Source organism: Microtus pennsylvanicus, chromosome X (assembly GCF_037038515.1).
Source record: "Microtus pennsylvanicus isolate mMicPen1 chromosome X, mMicPen1.hap1, whole genome shotgun sequence".
NCBI lineage: Eukaryota > Metazoa > Chordata > Mammalia > Rodentia > Cricetidae > Microtus > Microtus pennsylvanicus.
In genome coordinates this window covers 30,178,678-30,196,612 of record NC_134601.1, presented here as the reverse complement: position 1 = coordinate 30,196,612, position 17,935 = coordinate 30,178,678, and the positions used below count along the sequence as shown (strand labels likewise).

The 17,935-nt window shown below is 47.4% G+C and overlaps 1 long non-coding RNA gene across 3 annotated transcripts; it reads left to right on the top strand.

The window, feature by feature from the left end:
• Positions 1-3,251: 3,251 nt before the first annotated feature.
• LOC142841428 (uncharacterized) lies at positions 3,252-16,443 on the top strand. 3 transcript variants are annotated; one of them, XR_012909054.1, is made up of 4 exons: positions 3,252-5,010; positions 6,466-7,343; positions 9,528-9,647; positions 16,067-16,443. It is a non-coding gene; the product is annotated as an uncharacterized LOC142841428 (long non-coding RNA). The 3 variants fall into 3 exon arrangements; XR_012909052.1 differs by having other exon boundaries at positions 9,525-9,647; XR_012909053.1 differs by lacking the exon at positions 3,252-5,010 and having other exon boundaries at positions 5,169-7,343; positions 9,525-9,647.
• Positions 16,444-17,935: the final 1,492 nt, after the last annotated feature.

Sequence of the window (17,935 nt, the reverse complement as noted above, 5' to 3'; positions counted from 1 at the left end):
ATATTTATGTTGTTGTTGCAGGATTACTGTTCACTATTCGAATGAGCATATTTTCCTTTCTGTCATTTGGCATAGTTACAAAGCTACTTAAAAACCCTTATCTGACCAACGGGGCAGCCTGGGTTCTTGTGGCCTGGGCTGCCTGAAGCATCCTCATGCAGATACTGGGCGGTTGGGTGGCAATATGATGAGCAAGTAGATGGTGGAGAAACGAGAGAGAAAGAGCAGAGTGGTTCATGTGCTATGGTAAGAGGCAGGTCTGAAGAGGGAGGGCAGTGAGGAATGAGCTGATGTTGGCAGCCTCCTTGCCACCTGGGACCAGGGTGATGCCCAGGCCTGAGCTGATGCCTACAGCCATATCTGCTTCTCTTACAGCCAGGGTCCATGTTGATGTTCATGACCCATGTTGCCACCAAAGCCATGGGGATGCCTGGGGTGTGGGATACCATCTGTGGTCATTTTGACGTCCAGGGGCTATGCTGCTACTGTGGCCACATTGATCTGTGTAGTCTGTGCTACTACTGGGAGTCACGATGACATCTGGGCCTGGGCTGCTGCTGGGGTGTGTGTGTGTGTGTGTGTGTCTATGACACTGTAACACCCAGGGTCTGTGTTAATGTCTATGGCTTTAGTAACCACTAAAGGCTGGGGAGATGACTGGGATCTGGTCAAACATGCAAGTCCATATTGGTCTTCTAGGGCCACGCTTCTATTGGGGCCTGTGCTGCCACCCTGGACCATGGTGACATCCAGGCCCAGGCTGTGATGAAGGGCCATGTTTGGGTTTGTGGCATTCCTACAGCCAGGGTCTGTGTTGATATCCATGGCTTCTGATACCACCAAAGGCCAAGCAAATGCCTGGGGTCTGGGCTGTCTCCTAAAGCCAGGTAAGAATCTGAGGCTATGGGGCCATACAGATCTGAGTGGCCTGAACTGCCACAGTGTGCCGTGGTGGCATGCAGACCCAGGCTGCAGCTGAGGGCCATGACTCGGTCTGTGGCCTTATAGCAGCAAGGGTCTGTGTGGATGTCTGTAGTTCATGATACCATTGAGGGCCTTGCTGATGCTAGGGGTCTGCCACCTGGAGTCATGTTGGTATCCAAGTGCTACATTGTCTCTGGAGTCTTACTGATCAGAGTGGCCTGCGCTGACACCTTGGGCCGAGGTGACATCTAAGTCCAGACCATTCTGGAACCTGAGAGCCTATGCTGCCACCTGGGGCCATGGTGACATCCAGGTCAGGATTGCTGCCAAGGGCCCTGTCTGTGCCTGTGGCCCTACTGCAGTCAGGGTCTAAGTCGATGGCCGTGGCTCCAGGTACTATCGAAGGCCATGCTGGTGTCAGGGTTCTGGGCTGCCACCTGGGGCCATGTTGGTGTCCTAGGGCTACTCTGCTGCAGGGGCCCTGATGATCTAGGTGGCCTACACTGCCTCCTGGGGCCACGGAGACATCTGAGCCTAGGCTGCTGCCTGGGACCAGAATCAGAGTCTGTGATGTCTGTAGCCCATGGTGCCACCAAAAGCCACATGGATGCCCAGAGTCTAGCCATATCCTGTGGCCATGTTGGCATCCAAGGGCTGTGCTGCCACTGTCATCTGAGCTGCCATGGTGTCATCTGGGCCAGAGCAGCTGCCGTTGTTGGCTGCTTTCGGGTCCCCAGCAGTCCTGGAGACTTGCAGCATCTGTGCCTCCAACCCACCGCCTGCCCACACCGCTCGCCAGGGGCCAGCCAGCTGCCACACGGCTGGGGATCAGCCACCTTCGTTTGGGGACCTGCCGCGCATGGTCTCAACCCAGCAGTCCCAGGCACCCACAGTAAATCCATTTCATTGGTGCCCTGATGAAACTCCTGAACCAGGTTTTTTTTCCCTACTGTTGTTCCTTTTGAAAACTACAGCTCCCAGCATCCCCCTGGACTGGAAGCCGCAAAGGCACAGGGCATTTCTCCCAGATGCCCTTGCATTCCCCATTAAAAGCGGGGGTCGCCACGAGCCCCCCTCTCTCCCTCTCTCTTTCCCTCTCTCCTTTTGTCTCTGCACACCCGTCCCTTACTTGTTACCCCTCCCCCATTAAAGTGCACCCACGTGGGACCGCCACGTGTCCATGTCTCCTTCCTAACCCCGCGTCGCCGTGTGTCTTGCGTAATGTCTTCACTCTCTAACCCGGCAGACAAGAAAGGCAGAAACAAGAATAACAATTGGTGCCGTTGTCGACTCGGGAACCTTTCCGTCCTGGTGCCTGAGGCCTTGACTCTGGGCTTTCTGGCGCCTCCTGGAGCTCGGGGCCTCACGAGGACAAGGTCAGGACCGACAACCTGCGACTGCCCCCATGTGTTCAACGTGGCCATCTGTAACCAACAGCAACTAATTCGTGAGTTCACCTGGGTTGGATCGCCTTCCTATTACGCCCAGAGATTGGCCGGCCGAGCTCCCGGCTCTCTTTGGCGCATCCTGGGTAAGGTTGCCGACTCCTCCCCCCTTCTCCCGGGCTTCCGCCCTCGGCTAGAACTTGTTTTGGTCCGCGCCTGGAAGTTTGGTGCTTCCAGTTCTCACTCCTCTTTTTCTGATCTTTTTCTGTCCTCTTTACGGGCTCATTACGGAGCCAGCACCTCTCGGCTGCATGGGCAGCCCCCCAAAAGCTTAACTGTCTCCTCCTAGCCGGGATTGGTTCCCGTTGGAAGCTAGGTTCGGGTCAGTTGGGCTAATAGCACGGCCCTCTCATTGCACGGACGCCTGTAATTAGAGCTGCTGTGTTCGAGGCACCTCAGGTGCCTTCTGCGAATAGTTTCACGGTTCTAGCCATGGGTGCTAAGCCTTCTAAAACAGTTACCCTGGCCTCCCCATTGGGGCAGCTTCTGGAAGCTCTGAAACCTCACACCCTGATTCCCTCCATAAAACTATCTACATTAATCTGTCTTTGCTCTAAAACTTGGCCAAAGTACAATTTATAGGAAAACCTCTAATGGCCTTCTCAGGGTTCATTCGACCCCGATATCTTGCGGGAATTAGCTAATTTCTGTCACCATTCAGCTAAATGGAACATTATGGCATTTTTTTACATGGCCATTAAGATTGACCCCTCCGTTGCCTCTCACTGTTCACCTGCACACATGTTCTTGTCAATGCCATCCCTCCAGGAACCCTCTGCTCCCGCCATGGATCCCGCGGACAAACCTTCACACACACACACACACACACACACACACACACACACACCCGGCCTCGAGGGGCCACTCGCTCTGCCCAGCCGAGCGACAGCGATGGCTCACCCATTCCTCTTTCCTCCAAGGTCTCTTCTAGGCACAGGAAGGACTCACCTAACGCCTCTAAACATTCCACTCCCAGATCCCCAAGAAAGTCCCGTTCCAGATCTGCGAGGACTTCGCCTAGCCCCTCCGACAGAGTCCCTCCCAGGTAGCGCAAGCAGCTGGAGACTTTCCCCCACCACAGGTCACACAGGCAGCTGGAAGTGTCTTGGGACTCCTCTCTGTCTCCTCCCCGCCCTACTCCACCCCCTCCATCTTCCAAAGCCCCTCTAGGCTCCCGCAGTAACTAATCACCATTCTCCCATTGTTAAAACACCCACATCTAAGGATATCAGGTTCCTAAAAGCCACAGCGGCCCCCTGTCAGATCTGCCAAAAGATAACGGCCCAGAGTTTACTTCCCAGATTTCTCAAAATCTGTCTAAAGTACTTGGAATCCCCTGGAACTTCCACATACTGTACCACCCTCAGTCTTCAGGTAAGGTAGAACGGGACTAACCACTCTTTAAAGGAAGCCCTGGTCAAAATGTCACAGGAACTCCACCTCGACTGGCTGCCAAGCTTGAAGGAATTCCTCATTGGATTCACCTGTCACATCTTAAACCGTTCATCTCCATGGCTCAAGATAATCCTTCATACACGGTAACTCAGAGAGGACCTTGTTCTCTTAAGTTCCAAAGGGCACCAGGTTCAGCCCCCTCTACTCCAGTCTAAGGAAAACAGTGGTCCCATCCATCGCTTAATCCTCCTGTGTTAACACACCCTCCCTCCTTTAAATTCCTAAATAACCATCCAGCTGTCATTACAGATATCATCAAATACGGAGTCAATGGCTCAGGCGGTAAGCAGATTCTTAACAAAGTTCCTTGACATAACAGGTCAGTCGCTGACTGCAGCAGTGACCCCTGAAATGTTAAGGAATATATGGTTAAAAATCTATTTTCTTTTAAGACACTTTCTTTAAGCTCCAGGACGCCAGCCCAACCCACCTAAACAAATCAAACACAAGCGGATCATTAACGGAATAAGTATCATTTAATTTTTTATCATTCTTAACCCCAGACCTCCTAAAACTCCCCCATCCCAAGTCTCCCCTTTAATTTTTTTCTCTCTACTAATGCAACTTTTGTCTTCCAGCATCTTAACGATGACCCAGCTACTCAAAAAAAGCCAGACAGATGCAATTTCTTCAATCAGCCACGGCCTCAAAACATCAGTGGACAGGACATAACCAACAGGACATCGCCAGAATAATCGGACACTGCCTGGATCCCTCGACGCCCAAAGCCAGCAGGAAGCAGTCATGAGAGACCTGGCTATGCCCCCATTCCCTACCCTTTAAGACCCCCCCCAATTTTTTTTTAATGAAACCAAAAGGGTGAAATGTTGTTCCTTTTGAAAACTACAGCTCCCAGCATCCCCCTGTACTGGAAGCCGCAAAGGCACAGGGCATTTCTCCCAGATGCCCTTGCATTCCCCGTTAAAAGTGGGGGTCGCCACGAGCCCCCCCTCTCTCCCTCTCTCTTTCTCTCTCTCCTTTTGACTCTGCACACCCGTCCCTTACTTGTTGTTACCCCTCCCCCATTAAAGTGCACCCACGTGGGACCGCCGCGTGTCCGTGTCTCCTTCCTAACCCTGCACCTCTGTGTGTCTTGCGTAAAGTCTCCACTCTCTAACCCCGCAGACAAGAAAGGCAGAAACAAGAATAACACCTACTCCCACCACTGGCTTCCCAGCTTCGATTGGTGAGTCTCCTCCAGTTCTTAACTAAAATTGTGTTTGGACTGACGTGGGGTTAGTCAGCCTGTTCTAGCACTGCAAACTCTGTGCGGTACATTCAACTGGGGACCCAGGGTCCCTCAGATTCTCTTTTTTTCTATTTCTTCTCTTCTCTTTTCTTTTTTTTAAATTCAATTAATTAATTTATTTATTAAAGATTTCTGCCTCCTCCCCGCCACCGCCTCCCATTTCCCTCCCCCTTCCCCATCAAGTCCCCCCTCCCTCATCTGTAAAAGGCCACTCAGAGCAGCCTCTGGCCTCTCTGGCTTCTAGTAGCCACTGGATCCAGCTGGGCCTTCCCTTCCCTGGGGGGACACTCCCCTATGAGTCTTGTGAAGGTTATGCGCTGATTCACACCTTGCCCACAGTCAAGAGACATCTCACGTCTCATGGTGTGCCTAGTTGTGTTTTGGGAGTTTTCACAATTTCAGCTGTGGGTAGCTTTTTCATTTCCAGCCATGGCATGATGCAGTTTTTTTCGGTTCCAGCTTTTTGCTCCCCTCTGCGGCTTGTGGCATGGCGGCTCAACCACAGGGCGGATCACACCTTTAGGTCTCTCTTACTAAGTTTAAAATCCCTGAAGCTTAAAAATGTAACTTTTTCATATACCATGTGACCACTGCCATTTTGATTGGGATCAGGTGACTTTGCTGCCATCTTGGTTGAGAGCCAGGTCAGGTGACCAAGTTCTCCCATCTTTACTGAGGTATTCCCTGCCTGGTTCTCCAGTGTTAGTTCTGTTACATGGGTGACCTTACTGCTGAGCCAGGTCAGGTGTCCAGGTTCTCCCATCTTTACTGAAGTGTACCCTGCCTTGTCTGTCCCCCGGTTTACTTATTTTTTTTCACTAAATTCCTCTTGTTGACTCTGTTACATGTCTGTTCTGCACAGTGGCATGCCTTTGGTAGGGCCCACCAAGAGCATCCACTTTCCCCAATTTCTGTTTACTCTGTGTGTGTGTGTTCCTACATGTAACTTAAATGCACCTATACTTAATGTTATAATTGTTCATTGCATTTCATTTCAGACTACAAAAACAATAAGTCTCGTGATTTAAACTGGAATGTATTTTTAAGTCTCTCACAAAAATACCTTATATTTAATCTAACCCTCGTTTAAAATATATTAAGCTGTTCTCTACTATTGTCAGTTCTGCCATTAACCTTCTATTGCAAGCAGTTTTTTCTTCTTTCTGTCTTTTTACGAGTGTAATTCTTACCTGTTAAGTTATGGAACTAGTGCAGTCAAGCTCACACTCAGCTCTCCAGACAGATTCTATACTGTAGTTATACCTAATAAACAGCCCTCAACTGCTCAGAGAGCTGGGGAATGTGATACTTAAATATTTGATTATTAAAAAACTTTTCATAACAAAAAGAGACAGGTTGGCTCCCAGCAGCAGCACTCTACTTCCTCCACAGAAGACAGAAGACAAATGGGCACAGAACAACGTCCATCTGCAGTTCGCTTCAACTGTCAAGTGCTGACCACTGGGCAAAACTGCCCTTCATCTAAGCTGATCTCCTGATGTGGACAGAATCTCTGGATTCGACAGCCTCACTGCTCAGGTCAAGGTAGGCTTGTCTTCCTACAGACTTCTTAGCCCACCGGATCTTCCGGAGCCTGGCAGGCCCTGTGCTAAACAGCAAAGGCAAATGCGACCTTCAGCGACCATGGAGCACCTGAGGAGTAGCTCTGGGTGCCAACCAAGTAAGTTCTCTGTTATTTTTTTAAATCAGTAACTCAAGTAAAATTTTATCCTTCTCAAAGATCTCTGATGCACTTTGACAGCTGAGAGGTTTTGTCAATTTAAAAGGACAACCTCACCAAACAAATTTCAGATCAAATTTCTCTCTCATGATGCCTTTCATAGTCTTAAAAATACTTTTCATTGTGCAAAAATATCTGTCACAGTCATCCTGACATAAGTATGCTACTGTTTATACAATGTATATGTCTAAAACTTCTGTTTTCACAAACCCAAAGAATTCTTATGAGTTCCCGGGACCCGAATTGAAGGATCCACCTTAAACAGGTCAGATACACCGCCCCCTCAGTTCCCTGGTCCTATTTTTTTTTCCTTAATTTAACTTTGTCCTCTGTTCTGCCAATACCTTAAACAGGTGTAAGAGACACCAGACATTTCCATACCACAAACACAGGACAGGAGCAAAGAGACCAGCTATGCCAGAATGTGGCCAGCGCCCAGCCTTCTCAGGTCCCCCCGAAAGACAACGCCAACAAAGAAGCCGGAAGCAGTCTTGAGAATCTGCTGCCCCAATTCCTTCAACCTGTGGTGGTAATCTCCCGCTTTTTATTATAAAAAAGAGATGGGAATGTAATGTTCTGTCTCTTTAAGAGACAAGCCATGCCCACTCCCTTCCTGTTTGCAGTCTCAGCCCCACTCTCTCTCTTCCTGTCCCCTCTCTCAGAGAGGCAGTCTTTCGCCTCCCCTCTCTCCCTCTTTCTCTCCCCCCTTTTCCTCTTTTCCTTCCCCTCCATAACACCAAATAAATGTCCAATTCCATTCTGTATGGTATGTCTATCTCTGTGCCCCCCAGCTGCTGCCTATCTGTTTATTGTCACCAGGGACCAGCCACCTTCCCTGCTGTGTGGTCTCTGTGACTGGCTGCTTTCGGGTCCCCAGCAGTCCCGGAGACTTGCAGCATCTGTGCCTCCCACCTGCCACCTGCTCGCACTGCTCGCCTGGGACCAGCCAGTCACCACATGACTGGGGACCAGCCACCTTCGTTTGGGGACCTGCCACATGGTCTCAACCCACAACAAGCAAGCTGCCGGGGACCGCAGCAAATCCATTTCAAATGCTAGGGGGCTCTAGGCCACTACCTTGTTATAGGAGGCTGCTTATTTGTTTCCTGGCCACCCTGACTCCAAAATAATCACACAGAAACTATAATATCACTGCTTGACCAATCATGTCAGTGTATTGCTGCTAGCTCTTATATCTTTGGTTAGCCTTTTCTATTATTTTATATTTTACCATGAGGTTGATGGCCTACCAGCAAGGTTCCAGCTGCCAGCTCACGTCGTTCCCCTCTGGCGGCTACATGACATCTCACTGACTCCACCTTCTTTCTCCCAGCATTCGGTTTAGTTTTCCCACCTAGCTCTACTCTGTCCTATCACTGGCCAAGCCAGCTTCTTTATTCATTAACCAGTAAGAGCAACACATATACAGAAGGACTTCCCACACCTGTGGCTATGTTGGTATCCATAGGCCTTGCTGCCATGGGAGCCATGCCAATTAGAGTGGCCTGCAAAGCCACATGGGCCTGGCCCAGGCTGTTGCTGTAGGCCATGTCTGGGTCTGTGGCCCCAACAGCAGCCAGGGTCTGGGCTAGTATCCACAGCTCATTTTCCTATAGGAAGTCATAGTAACCATACATGTTGAAATCTGAGGGCTGTGCTGATCCAGCCCTGTCCCTCACTGGCCCCGGGATAGCTGGCTCTGCTCCTTGCTAGACACTGCAGCAGGAGAGCTGGCCCCACCCCTGTCATGGGAGAGCTGACACCAGCACTCGGGAGAGATGGTCCCAATGCTCACCACAGGCATGGGAGAGCTGGTCCCATGGCATGGGCCTAGGAGAGCTGACTCTCCCCCTCACCTAAGGGGGTGGTCCCAAAGGCCCAGACCAACCAGCTCGGCTACCACCCAGACCCACGTCAAAGGCCTTGGGTTGGCCCACCCTAACATCTACCCCATCTGTGACCTGCTAGAGTTTGCGAAGGGACTGGTCCTATGGAACAATAACCACAGGACCTCCATGACTCAGGACAACAGCATATCCAAGAGGAGTTTCTATGAGGGCCCAGTGATGATGGTGCACCAGACTTCAGAGGCCTTGAACCAGACCAGTGACTCATTGCAATGGGGCTGATTGGACAAAGGGGTATACTGCATGGCACGTCAGAGCTCCTGGTGCCACCCAGAGGAAAGATAAAGGAGTTAGGTGTTTTTTTTTTGGTTTTGTTTTTTTTGGGGGGGGTCATGCTGCAGTGGTGAAGGATGGATAGAGAGGGACTTGGAGGTGAGCAGGATTGGGGTGCATGATGTGAAATTTCCAAAGAATCACGTTTAAAAAGAAAAATCATTCTCTGTAGTGGTGGTGGTGGTGCATGGCTTTTACCGCAGTACTCGGGAGGCAGAGACAGATGGATCTCCCTGAGTTCAAGGCCAGCCTGGTCTACAGAGGGAGTTGTAGGATAGCTAGGTCTACACAGAGAAACCCTGTCTTGAAAAACCAACACCCATCAAACAACCCTTGTCTGCTAATCTGGCATATTGCTTATTTTGGGATCAATCTTTTTGAGTGCCTTTTCAGTACAGGACACATTTTCCTGTTCCCTGTGTAAAGCCAATCATTCTGTCTTGTCTCGTGGACATTGTAAAAGCCCTTCTACAGTCTGTGGATACCATTCTTTTCCCATGAAGAATATTGATATTTTGTTTATGTTTTAGCAGGTAGTCAAGCAGACTGAACTCAGACAGCATCCTCAGCCTCTGCGGAGAACAAGTGGACTTGAGTTCGTTCAGCCTTATCTGGGCTGTTTAGAGATGGTGCTACAGCTGCATCATTCAAAGGTCAGCAAAAAACATGGGCAGTGTATGCAGAATTTGGGCCCTCCCTATGAGCGCCCCCCCAGGACAGACTTTTACCCTCCACTGGTATGATATGAAAATCCTGAACTCTCTCCTCTGATCTTCCAGCCAGCAAGGTTCAGTCACGACTTAGGCTCTGCTGTGTTAAAGACTTAAAACTAAGAGTCTCATCTAGTTCTGACCTCTTCTTTGAAATGCCAGTTTTCTTTCAGTTTCTTACTGCTTCAGGTTACTTGTCAGTTCTTGTATGCAGTTTTTAAAAAATATTTTTCTCCAGAGTACACAGTTGTTAGACAGTTTCCTAGGAGCTCCTTGGGCACTAACTGAAAACACAACCCGTGTGGGCTACGCTACAGCCTGTGGCACATACAGCGTGAACACTCCAGTACTGCAGCAAAAATGCTACCTAGGATCTACGTGTTTGACTCGGATGGTGGGACTTGTTATGACAGGCTTTGTAACCACGTAAGATAAAGGAGATGCAATCCCAGAGAACCTAGACAACAATGAGGACCCTAAGAGACATGCATGGATCTAATCTACATGGGAAGTAGAAAAAGACCAGATCTCCTGAGTAAATTAGGAGCATGGGGACCTTGGGTGAGGGTTGAAGGGGAGGGGAGAGGAAGGAAAGGGAGCAGAGAAAAATGTAGAGCTCAATAAAATCAATAAAAAGAAAAAAAAGATAAAGGTGATGGCATTTTCAACTGGCATGCTTGAAGAGCAGGAAGTTTGATAATTGTCCACTTGGGGATTTTCGTTAACTCAGATGGCCTCCCCATAATCAGGTGGCATTCCTCTGCAAGCTGAGTACCTGTCCCACGAGCAGCTTCAAGGATCAAATATTCCCTGTGCTAATATCTCGAAATTTTTTTTCTTTTTTCTTTTTTTTATTGAAAAAAAATTTCTGCCTCCTCCCAGCCTCCCATTTTCCTCCCCCTCCTTCTACTCCTCTCCCCCTCCCCCCACTCCTCTCCCCCTCCCTCTCCAGTCTGAAGAGCAGTCAGGGTTCCCTGCCCTGTGGAAAGTCCAAAGTCCTCCCCCCTCCATCCTGGTCTAGGAAGTTGAGCATCCAAACTGGCTAGGCTCCCACAAAGCCAGAACATGAAGTAGGATCAAAACCCAGTGCCATTGTCCTTGGCTTCTCAGCAGCCCTCATTGTCCGCCATATTCAGAGAGTCTGGTTTATCCCATGCTTTTTCAGTCACAGTCCAGCTGGCCTTGGTGAGCTCCCAATAGATCAGCCCCACTGTCTCCATGGGTGGGTGCACCCCTTGTGGTCCTGACTTCTTTGCTCATGTTCTCCCTCCTTCTGCTCCTCATTGGGACATTGGGAGCTCAGTCCCGTGCTCCAGTGTGGGTCTCTGTCTCTATCTCCATCCATCGCCAGATGAAGGTTCTATGGTGATATGCAAGATATTCATCAGTATGGCTATAGGATAGGGTCATTTCAGGTTCCCTATCCTCAGCTGCCCCAGGAACTAACTGGGGACATCGCCCCGGGCACCTGGGAGCCCCTCTAGGTCCATGTCTCTTGCCAACCCAAAGATGGCTCCCTTAATTAAGATATGTGCTTCCCTGCTCCCCTATCCAACCTTCCTTTATCCCAATCATCCCGTTTCCCCAAGTTCCCCCCATCTTCCCCTTCTCACTTTTCTCTCCCCATCTCCCCTTACCCCCATCCCACCCCACCCCCAAGATCCCAATTTTTTGCCCGGCAATCTTATCTACTTCCCATAACTAGGAGGATAGCTATATGTTTTTCTTTGGGTTCACCTTCTTATTTAGCTTCTTTAGGATATCAAATTATAGACTCACTGACCTTTATTTATGGCTAGAACCCAATTATGAGTGAGTACATCCCATGTTCATCTTTTGGGTCTGGGTTACCTCACTCAGGATAGTGTTTTCTATTTCCAACCATTTGTACGCAAAATTCGAGAAGTCATTGTTTTTTACCGCAGCATAGTACTCTAATGTGTATATATTTCACACTTTCTTCATCCATTCTTCCATTGAAGGACATCTAGGTTGTTTCCAGGATCTGGCTATTACAAATAATACTGCTATGAACGTAGTTGAACAAATGCTCTTGTCATATGATAGGGCATCTCTTGGGTATATTCCCAGGAGTGGTATTGCTGGGTCCAGGGGTAGGTTGATCCCGAATTTCCTGAGAAACCGAAACACTGATTTCCAAAGTGGTTGCACAAGATTGCATTCCCACCAGCAATGGATGAGGGTACCCCTTCCTCCACAGCCTCTCCAGCAAAGGCTATCCTTGGTGTTTTTGACTTTAGCCATTCTGACAGGTGTAAGATGATATCTCAAAGTTGTTTTGATTTGCATTTCCCTGATTGCTAAGGAGGTTGAGCATGACCTTAAGTGTCTTTTGGCCATTTGAACTTCTTCTGTTGAGAGTTCTCTGTTCAGTTCAGTGCCCCATTTTTTAATTGGGTTAATTAGCATTTTAAAGTCTAGTTTCTTGAGTTCTTTATATATTTTGGAGATCAGACCTTTGTCTGTTGCGGGGTTGGTGAAGATCTTCTCCCAGTCAGTAGGTTGCCTTTTTGTCTTAGTGACAGTGTCCTTTGCTTTACAGAAGCTTCTCAGTTTCAGTAGGTCCCATTTATTCAATGTTGCCCTTAATGTCTGTGCTGCTGGAATTATACCTAGGAAGCGATCTCCTGTGCCCATCTGTTGTAGGGTACTTCCCACTTTCTCTTCTATCAGGTTCAATGTGTTCTAACTGATATTGAGGTCTTTAATCCATTTGGACTTGAGTTTTGTGCATGGTGATAGATATGGGTCTATTTTCATTCTTCTACAGGTTGACATCCAGTTGTGCCAGCACCATTTGTTGAAGATGCTTTCTTTCTTCCATTGTATACTTTTAGCTCCTTTATCAAAAATGAGGTGTTCATAGGTTTGTGGGTTAAAATTCGCGTCTTCTATATGATTCCATTGGTCGACTTCTCTGTTTTTATGCCAGTACCACACTGTTTTCATTACTGTAGCTCTGTAATACAGTTTGAAGTCAGGGATGGTAATGCCTCCAGAAGATCCTTTATTGTATAGGATTGTTTTGGCTATCCTGGGTTTTTTGTTTTTCCATATAAAGTTGATTATTGTCCTCTCAAGATCTGTGAAGAATTTTGATGGGACCTTGATGGGGATTGCATTGAATCTATAAATTGCCTTTGGTAGAATTGCCAGTTTTACTATGTTGATCCTTCCAATCCAAGAGCAAGGGAGATCCTTTTATTTTCTGGTATCCTCCTCAATTTCTTTCTTCAATGCCTTAAAGTTTTTGTCAAATAGATCTTTCACTTCCTTGGTTAGAGTTACCCCAAGATATTTTATGCTGTTTGTGGCTATCGTGAAAGGTGAAGCTTCTCTGATTTCCCTCTCTGCTTCCATATCCTTTGTGTATAGGAGGGCGACTGATTTTTTGGAGTTGATCGTGTATCCTGCCACATTACTAAAGGTGTTTATCAGCTGTAGGAGTTCTTTGGTGGAGTTTTTGGGGTCGCTTATGTATACTATCATATCATTTGCAAAGAACGGAAGTTTCACTTCTTCCTTTCCAATTTGAATTCCCTTGATCCCCTCATGTTGTCTTATTGCTATTGCTAGAACTTCAAGCACTATATTGAACAGGTATGGCGAGAGTGGACAGCTTTGTCATGTTTCTGAATTTAGTGGGATGGCTTTGAGTTTTTCTCCGTTTAATTTGATGTTAGCTGTTGGCTTGTTGTATATAGCTTTTATTATATTTAGGTACGACCCTTGTATCCCTAATCTCTCCAATACTTTTATCATAAAGGGATGTTGAATTTTGTCAAATGCTTTTTCAGCATCTAATGAGATGATCATATGGTTTTTTTCTTTCAGTTTATTTATATGATGGATTACATTGATAGATTTTCATATGTTGAACCAGCCCTGCATCTCTGGGATGAAGTCTACTTGATCATAATGGATAATTTTTCTAATGTGTTCTTGGATTCTGTTTGCCAGTATTTTGTTGAGGATTTTTGTGTCGATGTTCATGAGTGAGATTGGCCTATAATTCTCTTTCTTGGTTGAGTCTTTGTGTGGTTTTGGTATCAGAGTAACTGTAGCTTCATAAAAGGAATTTGGCAATGCCTCTTCTGTTTCTATTTTGTGAAATACATTAAGGAGTATAGGTATTAGATCTTCTTGGAAGTTCTGGTAGAATTCCGCATTGAAACCATCTGATCCTGGGCTTTTTTTGGTAGGGAGGTTTTTGATAACAGCTTCTAATTCTTCGCGACTAACAGGTCTATTTAGATTGCTCACCTGGTCCTGGTTTAACTTTGGTATATGGTATTTATCTAAAAACGTGTCCATTTCTTTTACATTTTCCAGTTTTGTGGCATACAGGCTTTTGTAGTAAGATCTAATGATTCTCGGAATTTCCTCTGTGTCTGTGGTTATGGCCCCCTTTTCATTTCTGATGTTATTAATTTGCATATTCTTTCTCTGCCGTTTGATTAGTTTGGATAGGGGTTTATCAATCTTGTTGATTTTCTCCAGGAACCAGCTTTTTGTTTAATTGATTCTTTGGATTGTTTTCTGTGTTTCTATTTTGTTGATTTCAGCCCTCAGTTTGATTATTTCCAGTCTTCTACTCCTCCTAGGTGAGTCTGCTTCTTTTTTTTCTAGAGCTTTCAGGTGGGCTGTTAAGTCTCCAATGTGAGCTTTCTCTGTTTTCTTTAAGTGGGCACTTAGTGCTATGAACTTTCCTCTTAGGACTGCTTTCATAGTGTCCCATAAGTTTGAGTATGTTGTTTATTTTCATTGAATTCCAGGAAGACTTTAATTTCTTTTTTTATTCCTTTCTTGATCCAGGTGTGGTTCAGTAGTTGACTGTTCAGTTTCCATGAGTTTGTAGGCTTTCTGGGGGTAGCATTGTTGTTGAATTCTAACTTTAATCCATGGTGATCTGATAAGACACAGGTGGTTACTAATATTTTTTTGTAACTGTGGATGTTTGCTTTGTTACCGACTATGTGGTCGATTTTCGAGAAGGTTCCATGAGCTGCAGAGAAGAAGGTATATTCTTTCCTGTTTGGGTGGAATGTTCTATAGATGTCTGTTAAGTCCATTTGCTTCATTACCTCCATTAATTCTCTTATTTTTCTATTAGGTTTCTGTCTGATTGACCTGTCCATTGGTGAGAGAGGAGTGTTGAAGTCTCCTACTATTAGTGTGTGCGGTTTGATGGCTGCCTTGAGTTTTAGCAATGTTTCTTTTACGTACCTGGGTGCTTTTATATTAGGGGCATAGATATTCAGGATTGAGACTTCATCCTTATGAACTGTTCCTGTTATGAGTATAAAATGTCCCTCTCCATCTCTTCTGATTGATTTAAGTTTGAAGTCAACTTTGTTAGAAATTAGTATGACCACACCAGCTTGTTTCTTAGGTCCATTTGCTTGATAAGCCTTTTCCCAGCCCTTTACTCTGAGTAGGTGCCTGTCTTTGTGGTTGAGGTGTGTTTCTTGTAAACAGCAGAATGTTGGATCCTGTTTTCTTATCCAATCTCTTAGCCTGTGCCTTTTTATAGGTGAGTTGAGTCCATTGACATTAAGTGATATTAATGACCAGTGGTTGTTAACTCCGGTCACTTTTTTAGTCGTAGAGTTTGTGTGTTTCCCTTCTTTGAGTTGTGTTGGTGAAGGGTCTCTAGATGTCTGAGTGATTGTGGTCATTGTTGGACTCCTTGGTTTTTGATTTTGCTTCTATGACTTTCATGGCTGCATATTGTTTAAATTTGTTTTTATCCTGGAAAATTTTGTTTTCTCCATTTATAGTGAACGAAAGCTTGGCTGGGTATAGTAGTCTGGGCTTGCATCCATGGTCTCTTAGTTTCTGCAGTACATCTATCCAGGACCTTCTGGCTTTCATGGTTTCCATAGAGAAGTCAGGTGTAAGTCTGATAGGTTTACCTTTATAAGTGACTTGGCCTTTTTCCTTTGCAGCTCTTAATATTCTTTCCTTACTCTGTATGCTTTGTGTTTTGATTATTATATGGCGTGGAGATGTTATTTTTTGATCCAGCCTATTCGGTGTGTTTTCTTCATTACTTCCATTTCATTCTTCAAGTCTTGAACCGCTTCCCTTACCTGTTTGATTTTGTTTTCTTGTTTCTCTTGGTTTTCTTGGGTATCTTTGAGCGATTTATTCATTTCCTCAACCTTTTTGTTTGTAATCTCTAATTGTTTATGGCAGTTTTTCACCTCCTGTTTAAGGTCTTCTATTATTTTCATATAATTCACTTTTGAGTCGATTTCTTCTATTTCTTCTCTAGTAGGGTGTACAGTTATTCTTATTTCGGGATCCCTGGATTCTGGTGATGTCATGTTGCCTTTCAGGTTGTTGGAGGAATTCTTGCATTGGCGCCTTCCCATCTCTTCCTTCAAATGGAGCCAGGAGAGGCCTGGTGTCTTGGTCCAGTCTTTGCTGTGACTGACTCTCTGAGTATATCCCTTCAGTGAAGAAGCAGGAACCGTCCCGTCCAGATGGAACTCCTCAGCACCAAAATATGGACGCCTGGTAGTCCAATGACCCGCAGACAAAAGGGGAAACTTGGGGGGCAGGGCGGGGATGAGTAGAACACAGGACACCCTGCCGCACAAGCTGAAGGTACGCATGCTCCCTTTTGGGAGTCCTTGAGGCCTGCACTCACCGCTCTGGGTTGGTAGCCTTAGTGTAAGAGCAGAAAACTGTTCCTGAGCAAAGGACCTTGCAGAAAACGCAGGCTTTGGGGGGGGGGGGGGTCATGTGTAAGAAAGACAGCCCTGCAGAAGGAGCTGGGGGAGGGGGGTTTGTGCTCTCTTCCGGGACAATCCGCCCCTGGATAGCACACACTCACCCGTCCAGATGTAACTCCTCAGCCCCTAAACAGGGCCGCCTGGTAGCCCAATGATCTGGGGACAAAAGGAATAATGGGGCAGGCAGGGCGAGATCCAGGAGAGCACAGGAGATCCTGGAGCACAAGCTGCAGGTGCCCAGGCTCCCTTACGAGGGGACCTTGAGGCCTGCCTGGTAGGCAGGCACTCACTGCTTTGGGTGGGTCGCCTTAGTGTAGGAGCTTAAAACTGTTCTTGAGCACTGGTCCTAGCATACAGCAGGGCAGGGTTGGGAGGGGATGCTGGGGGGCTGGGTCGTGCTTAAGAAAGACAGCCCTGCAGAAGGAGCTGGGGGAGGGGGGTTTGTGCTCTCTTCCGGGACAATCTGCCCCTGGATAGCACACACTCACCCGTCCAGATGTAACTCCTCAGCACCTAAACAGGGCCGCCTGGTAGCCCAATGATCCGGGGACAAAAGGAATAATGGGGCAGGCATGGCGGGATCCAGGAGAGCACAGGAGACCCTGGAGCACAAGCTGATGGTGCCCGGGCTCCCTTACAGGGGACCTTGAGGCCTGCCCGGTAGGCAGGCACTCACAGCTCTGGGTGGGTAGCCTTAGTGTAGGAGCTTAAAACTGTTCTTGAGCACTGGTCCTAGCATACAGCAGGGCAGGGTTGGGGGGGGGTGCTGGGGGGCTGGGTCGTGCTTAAGAAAGACAGCCCTGCAGAAGGAGCTGGGGGAGGGGGGTTTGTGCTCTCTTCCAGGACAATCTGCCCCTGGATAGCACACACTCACCCGTCCAAATGGAACTCCTCAGCACCTAAACAGGGCTGCCTGGTAGCCCAATGATCCGGGGACAAAAGGAAGAATGGGGCAGGCAGGGCGAGATCCAGGAGAGCACAGGAGACCCTGGAGCACAAGCTGAAGGTACCTGGGCTCCCTTACAGGGGAACTTGAGGCCTGCCCAGTAGGCAGGCACTCACCGTTCTGGGTGGGTAGCCTTAGTGTAGGAGCTTAAAACTCTATCTCGGAATTTTTAAAGGTAATGGTAAGCTTGTAGTAAACTGTGATTTCTCTGCAGCCTGTAGGTCAAATGGACAGAGCAAGACTCCCACACAACCCTCTCCCGGCTATGGTGTCTATGATAGGAAGGAGTGGATAAACAGACAAGCTTGAAGACGGATGAGTGACCTGAACACAACCAGCATAATGACAACAGCTGGCATGCTGCCGTGAATAGGGCATATCCTACCTGGTCCTACCCCTAGATCACAAGCTACAAGTCGTCAAGGCTGCTGAGATAGGGTGACGCAGTTTGCTCTAGGGATGAGCTTTCACAGAGGTTGTCCAAACCCAAGTGGTCAATCTTAGACACATGCAAATCAATAAAG